Here is a 7,833-nt window from a genome sequence, read left to right on the forward strand (position 1 = left end):
TCAAGAATTATGCTCAGTGTCTTATTATGTTATAATGGGGAATATAAAGTCCAAAAAAAATATGATTCTTCTGGGAATGGAAAGTCTTCATGACTTATAGGAGCTGGAGTGCGGGGAGCATGTGATCGGCCTGCACCTGCACATTTGACAGGGCTTATACAATGGCTTGGCCTATAGAATGCAGAAAAAAAACTAAAATAGCAGTGAGTGGAGGCGAGCGTTGCGTGCCTCTTATTCCCAGCTCTTCGTTGCTCATACCACAGAGGAGCACGACTCATACGTGGAAATGAACTCCTTCAATCAGATGAAATCCACCGAAGCTTTTATTACAATGATGAATAGTGAATCTTGCTGACGTACACTTCACATGCTGAACCCAGCTTTGCTTTATGACCCGGCTGCAACTTCCCGCTCGTTGCGACTGCGATTCTACATTCTCTGTTATTAAAGGGAGGCTCTCACTAACTCATAGCCACATCTGCAATGAGCCCCCGAGACGCCGGAGTGGTAGTGGCTCCGGCTGTTACCGTCAACCACAGTGGCTTTCCTAACCGTAATGCTCCCTAGGGCAGTGGAAGGAGAGCACACCCTTTCTTCCCTCTGGGCACATCCTAATTATGAGACTCCTGCCCGATGGTAGATGCTTGTATGGGTGCAAGGCAAGGCAGGGCGTATGGTATAGAAGTCATAAAACCAAGCCAGATATAGCAGAACAAACATCTCCTTTACTTAAAGGGGTTTTACGACAGTTTTTTACTAATGACCTATCCCATGGATAGGTCATCAGTATCTGATCGGTGGGGGTACAACACCCGGGACCCCTGCTGATCAGCTGTTTTAAAAATGTATCAGTCTTTGCTGTAGCGGCACGGTCTTCTCCCAGCTCACCAAGCAGAGCGCTGTCCATTGAACAGCGGCTGTGCTTTGCATCACAGCTCAGCCTCATTCACTTCAAGGGAGCTGAGTTGCATCTAGGCCATATGACGATGAACGTGACATCACATGGCCTAGGTAAAGGTGGAGAAGGCCGCGGCACTACAGTGAGCGCTGGAGCCTTGTCAAACAGCTGATTGTCAGGAGTCTCGGGAGTTGGACCCCATCGATCAGATACTGATGACCTATCGAGAGGATAGGTCATCAGTAAAAAACTGTAGGAAATGGGAGTTGTAGTACATCCAACACAATGAGGCACAGTTCTTCCTGTACACAGTGCAAATCCTTTGCTCAGGTAGAGAGGCATGGAGGCTGGCAAAGCTCAGAGTTATGACCCTCTTTGTACACTATGTTGCTAAAGTCTCTTTCTGTACAATCTATGGCTGACAACAGTACCTTGACAATAATGGCTGTAGTGTCCACTTCAGGATACTGGCCAGGACGTGTACAACTGGGAAGTGTGTCTTCACGGTGTCCCTCACTGCAGCAAAGTTTGAATACCTGAAGTAGCAGATTACCTTGCTAAGGCTAGGGCTACACGACAACATGTGTCGCGCAACATTTTGTCACAACAATGTAACGCGACAATTTTTATAATGATAGTCTACGGTGTCGCACTGCGACATGCGACATGCTGCAACTGCAACACGACAGTAGCAAAAAATCCATCCATGTCACAGCATGTCATATGTCGTAGTGCGACACCATATACTATCATTATAAACTTATCGTCGTGTAGCCCTAGCCTAACTCCTATTTTTGGCCATGCAGGTTCTAAGTTCTCCTCTTTCTCTCTCTTTTTGTGCATCTTGAAGAGATTGGTGAGATTCTGTATTGTGAGGCCTAAAAAAAGGAGCATAGGTCACTGCTTCCTTCCTCCATCAACTCTCACTCAGAACTGAACTAAGTTAGGGGTGGGACCAGCCCACCAATAACCTCTAATATCCCACTGGCATCAGATGCATCACAATTATTAAGAGGCGCACTCCACCAGCAAGGGATCTGCTGCAGATGTCCACTATAAACTACGCCAGTTTTCTAGTGTAGATTATAATACGCCTGCCGGGCCCCTACGTCGTCCATGCCCTTCTCTGCTCCACCTACCTTTTGGAAAAGAGGCAAGCTCCCCCAAAAGTTGCAAAATCTTGTACATTCATGGTATGTGCCTAACTTTATGGGCCAGATTTATCATTAGCTCAGGTCAGAATAATGAAGTGAAAAAGTCCCCAAAAAAGTCCCAAACGCTAAAACTGCGCACAAATTTGCGACTTTTTTCTGCTCTGCACTATGCTCGCCAGTTTTCTGAAAGTGGGCGTGTTTTCTTATGTAAATTAATCTCTAGACAGATTTACTATTGGGACTATTTAAAAAGTCGCAAAAAAGTCGCAATTTCACTCCAGTGAGGACTATGCTTATCTTATGAGACTTTTTAATAGAACATGCAACTTTTTCATAAAAACGTGCGACTTTTTCGTAAAGATGTGCGACTTTAGAGCTGATTACTGACAGATAAACTGCTACCGTCAAACCACATTTATTACAGTCTTAAAGGGCCGATCATAAATCTGACTTGGCTAAAACTGACTTTAGCCATATGTGAAAGTGGAGTGAGCTGTCAGAGTCATGATAAATCTGGCCCTATGACTTTTTGACTCCAGTGTTCTGGTTTACCGGGAGTGATAGACGTCTCCCTTTATCTTATGTTTATCTGTGCGCTTTTTGTACACCATATTTGAGGCATCAACAGAAGGCACCTCATAGGGCATCACCCAACATAAAGCTAGCCCTGATTCTGAGGGGATCATCATGTATGACATCACTTGTGGCAATCTGGTGATACCGGAGGCCACTGAATGGGGCACCTGGGGGGGGGGTACTTGGGGGACCATATGTGGCAGATAATTTGGGCAGCATCTAAAGGCATTTATGTGGAATTTATAACTGGCACTCACAGCTGCGTTAAGGAATTGTCCTATTTGTGCAATGTATTAATAGTTGTCCTGAGTTCAGCATTAAGGAGGCTTATCGGTTCCCTTAAAAGATCACTTGTCAGCAGGATCAGCCCTATTAAACTAGGTATATTGTCTGGAAATGTTGATCCTGCTGATTAAAATGATACTGGTCTTGTGAAAACCGGTTGCTTCATTCCCGATAAAAAAATACTTTTATTCCGTATGCTAATAAAGGCTTTAGTAGAAGAAAGGGAGAGAAAGAGAGACAGGAGGTCGCGCCTCGTGTGTGTGGCTGTATATATGGTCTTTTTGCACTCTATACAAGAAGCGCTTACCGTATGTCGTTGTGTGGAGCCACAACGACATACGGCTTTAGTGCTCTGAGGGCCGGGGCCTAGCCCTTGCTGCACTGGAGCCTTCATTTGCATAAAGAATAAAAGTATTTTTTTCTTGGGAACCCCACAACCGATTTTCACAGATATGATTCTAATTCGCAGGATCGACTCTACCCAACAGTGTGTCTGGTTTAATAGGATTGATCCTGTTGCTCTTTAAGGTTTACAAGAGATCATTCTGTGATAGCCCATCTATGTTCTGATTATAATTACCAATGGGATCAATATTGATTGCAAATAATCAAACCCAAAAACACTTTTTAAGTGGAGTTACCCTTTAAATCATATTGGAAAGAGAACACTCCTATTCCCCAAGATAAACCGGCACGGCAGCCAAGCGTTAATTATATCACTGTTGCCCTGCAAGACGTAAAGCTCATTATCCTCATCCAAATATTGTAAATGTGGGAAAACAGAGATGGTTATTACACTCCAGCTGCATGCCTCCAATGTGTTGACTTTGCCTTTGCAGCTGTTCAGACCTGCAGCTGAGCCATATTTTCTCTCGTTGAATGCCACAGATCACATCCAGTTATTAGTTGGACACTGAGGGATTGGCAGGGTGGCGGCTTCATAGCAAGGTGAAATATTCCCTGATTAATGATCCTCTGCACAGCCCATCCAGGATTGAGCCTCCCCTCCCCTGATCCTCGCCGCTTCTTACTTATTTCCCTTAAAGCTGATGTTTCGTCTCCGACGACAAGGGAATTTGTGTAGAAATCTTGTCGTTTCCACCTATTAGGGCAAAAAAATCAGCTTAATGAAACGTCAAATAAAGCACCAAGGTGTTAGAAACGTGCTACAAGTTCACAAAATCCCCGGCAGAAAAAAAAAAAAAACAACAAAGGAGGGCACAGGAAGCCAAGTATTCATTTCATGTTCCTCCATTAGCTCCACCACCTGTTAATCCAGATCATTATTCTCCGCTCGGCCTAAAAGGCTAATCTACAAGACTTTTATGTCAACAAACTGGAGCAAAATGCTGTCTAATTATCCCATTGAACCCGTGTCAGCTCAAAGCCCGGCTTCATTCCCCCTCGTTGGCAGATAGCCAACATAGTCAAGCTGGCTGACGGCGCGACTCACCACCAGTACGTATTCCGGGAGCAGAAGGAATTTTCAGAAGGGGTTTACATGGTCGTACTTTCTCTCTAAGAATTCGGTGTACCCAGTGCCTGGGCTGGAGGCAGTCATTTTGTAGATGAACCGATACCTAGTGATGTAATTAGCATCACATGGGCTTGGTTGAATCTCAACTAGAGATTTGCTTCCTTTAGAAAAACTTTTGTACGATGTACAAGAGCTGTGACCTAATATTTTTGAGTAAAAAAGTGCCGTAGAGGTGGCCTTGTGGTCCTGTTGGCCCATTGTCTCATTTGGCCCATGAGACTGTAGGGCCAAATTCACTGACCTTTAGTCATATTTACAAAATTGTAGTTGTTAAATTTGTGGTGTGTATATCCAGACCTTGGGAATGACCCCAAACGCATCTGGAAATGTCCACTTACAGGTGGGCTTATTGAAGACCTTCCTATTTCTGCTCCAGGACAGACCAAATTTGCCGGCAGTGTCTCTGAAAATTAGGGACGGTCCCTGCAAATCAAGACTGGCGGCAAGTATGGCTATAGTATGAGCATGGAGGCCACTTAGAGGGTGCTCTTGGGTTGTTCTTCCTAGAATATCTGTTATATGCTCCAAATTAAAGGAGTTGTTTGGATTTGGGGTCTAAAGTGAAGCATGTGGCCATTGCATTGTTTTAAAGGGGTATTCCCATCTTAAAAGTGATGGCATAACGCCAGTACAGTATATGTCATCATTTTATAACCGGAGGAAGTCATGATGACCCCCCCACTAATCCTGAGAAGAAAGGTTACACACTGGTTTAGCATTTCAATGTATTTGCCATGCATAAAGGTAGGGAACTGGAGAGAAGTAAATGGCACCTTTTGTAGTTCCTGACACCGCGGATGAGGTGTTGTGAGCAAAAGACGTAGAATTTTTAATAATGAAGTAGGTATAATCTTGGACAACTCCTTTAAAGACACCATACACACAGTAAGGCCTTAAAGAGCATATGTCAGCAGGATCATGCCTATTAAGCGAGATATATTGTCTGGTAGGGTCGATCCTGCTGATTAAAATGATACCTGTCTTGTGAAAATTGGTTGTGGCTTTCCTGAAAAAAAAAATGATTTTTATTTTTTAGGCAAAAGAGGGCTTCACTATATTGAGGGGTGTGGTCAGCACTGGAAAGCTGAGGAGCACAGAGGGGTTAGGCCCCAACCATCGGTGTCCTGAAGTCCTCAGTAGCATAAAGAATAAATGCCTTTATTTCTCGGGAATGCCACAACCAATTTTCACAAGACATGTATCATTTTAATCAGCAGGATAAGCCCTACCAGGCAGCATGACTGGTTTAATAGGCTCAATTCTGTTGATAGGTTCACTTTAAAACAAAAAAGCAAAATGACTTATGTAGAGCAGACCAAACATAGGCACAGATACAGTTTTCAATGTCGAACTGGGGTTCCTTGGTCCAACCAGAGGAAATAATAGTTTGGGCCACCCAACCTAGGTAGGTTTTGATTCAAAGAAATAGACCCTAGTGGCAATGTATTGTCTCTAAAGGCAGTTCCCAATGCTTTTTTCCTCCTGGGCCTTTGTGGCCCACTATGGTGTCAGAACCTGGGCCCACCGGTGAATCCTTGGGAACTCCAGAGGGCCAGTTGGATGCTGACCGTATTGGCCCAAAGATTTCTATGGGTGGCATATTATGAATCCATAGTAAATTTACCCGCAATATGGTCATATAGCCCAAATAGTATTTCTGAAAAATACCAGTACCTCTACAAGAAATCTGGAAATACACATGATTTCTTAACTATCCATAAAACAATTCTGACAAGAACATGGTCGACATATTACATTTATTATCCTGTGGATCACATTTTTGTAAATTTCTACAATTTATATACAGATGGGTTTGTCGATATTAAGGCTATAAATACTTTACATCATGTGAGGATATGTTCCAATAAGTCCTGCGTCTTCTCTGACCCGGTAGAACCTGGATTAAGTAGGAAATATCTACTCTGAGAGGAAATAAAAGGTCAACACCGTATTGTTACAGAGCGCAGGTTTCCAGACACTTCCCGTATGGACAATTCGTTTAGAGACGCACTTGTGTGATGAAGTTATGGATCTTGGAGCTTTTCTCTTTTTTATTTTCTTTCTCTCGGTAACAATGTGAATTAACAGGTCATTAAATCTTAGTTTCCATTCTCGAAGCAGAGCATGGAATTTGTGAGCGTTTGAAGAAAAGAGTGTCGAGATCATGAAAACAATTACGGTCCTGTTCACGGTCCAAGTAAGTTATGTGGCGGATGTTTGTTGAGGAGAAATAATATAGTAAATATATAATATATGGCCATTTATGATAGCGTGGTGGACAATCTATTCTTCACATCTGCTCATGTTCTACATGATCATGTTTCATGTCATGAAGGACAACACAGTGAGGAGGGGACTGGAAGGGAAAGTTACAATATGAAACCACAAGAAAAAAGAAAAATGCAATGTCATCCAGCTCACCCCACCACCATTTACGGCCCGAGTCCTAGGAATCCAAGACGATGATTGGGAAATGCCTCTTCACAGTAAAATCCAGCACCTCCATAAGGTGAAAGTTCAATAGCTTTGCGTTTCGGACAAACATCATCATGGCATCATGTAGGACAACGTGTTTTTCTGAAATGTGTTGCTGTTGACCTTGCACCTTCTAGATTTTTTAAGTGACCAATAAAGATTGCTCTTTTTATGAAGATGTTGTGCTGGATGCTACCTTGAAAGTTACAATATGCCTTTTTCAACATTCGGCCGTTATGAACGGGTCAGTCAACCTGGCTCTGACCTTTCCGCTGTTATATGTAGGGGCACATTCACGTGATTGCATTTTGGGCCATTTTTTTTATAATTATGTGAGAGGATGCAATTAAGAAAGGGTTTCCAAATGCTCCTCCAGAACATCCTGGCTTCTGTTTAGATCACCACCATTGATGGAAACAGTGTAAAGATGCAGGACCTGAGTGGTGGCCAGGTGTAGAGCACTGGATACTGTAGCGGTTGACTTGGAGCCACATGGCAAGCTTCTGAAATTGGTTGTTGTTATTGGTTTCACTGTGGAAATTCTTGCTGAACTTGCCTCACCCCTGCTTAGATATAAGATGAGACCTATATATAAGAAGCTTAATGGTCTCATTCAGATAAGCAGCCACATCTACTGCAGATATTTGCCACTGGTTCCCTGAACAGACATGTCTACGTGCACAGGAGAGAGCAATATATCCTAAAATGGAAAATGGGACCCCCAGTTTATTTTTGCTTTGCATAAAAGCTTTACTACCCCCCCTTAAAGACCTGTTGATGTGTTTCATGGGACCTCCCTTGTAGTGCCTGTTCTTGCCACCTTCAATGCTCCTCAACCTGATCCTTGTTTGCCCTAAACCTTTGTTTGTCAATATCAGAATGCCTGCAACTAAGAATGTCCTACCTAG

General features: G+C 43.2%; 1 long non-coding RNA gene across 1 annotated transcript in view; it reads left to right on the forward strand.

The window, feature by feature from the left end:
• LOC122936296 overlaps positions 1 to 7,252 on the forward strand; it is a 45,165-nt gene extending 37,913 nt beyond the window's left edge. Inside the window, exons 3-4 of the long non-coding RNA XR_006388904.1 lie at positions 6,572 to 6,647; positions 6,786 to 7,252. This is a non-coding gene — a long non-coding RNA (uncharacterized LOC122936296). The remainder of the gene's footprint in view (positions 1 to 6,571; positions 6,648 to 6,785) is intronic.
• Positions 7,253 to 7,833: the final 581 nt, after the last annotated feature.

Source organism: Bufo gargarizans, chromosome 4 (assembly GCF_014858855.1).
Source record: "Bufo gargarizans isolate SCDJY-AF-19 chromosome 4, ASM1485885v1, whole genome shotgun sequence".
NCBI lineage: Eukaryota > Metazoa > Chordata > Amphibia > Anura > Bufonidae > Bufo > Bufo gargarizans.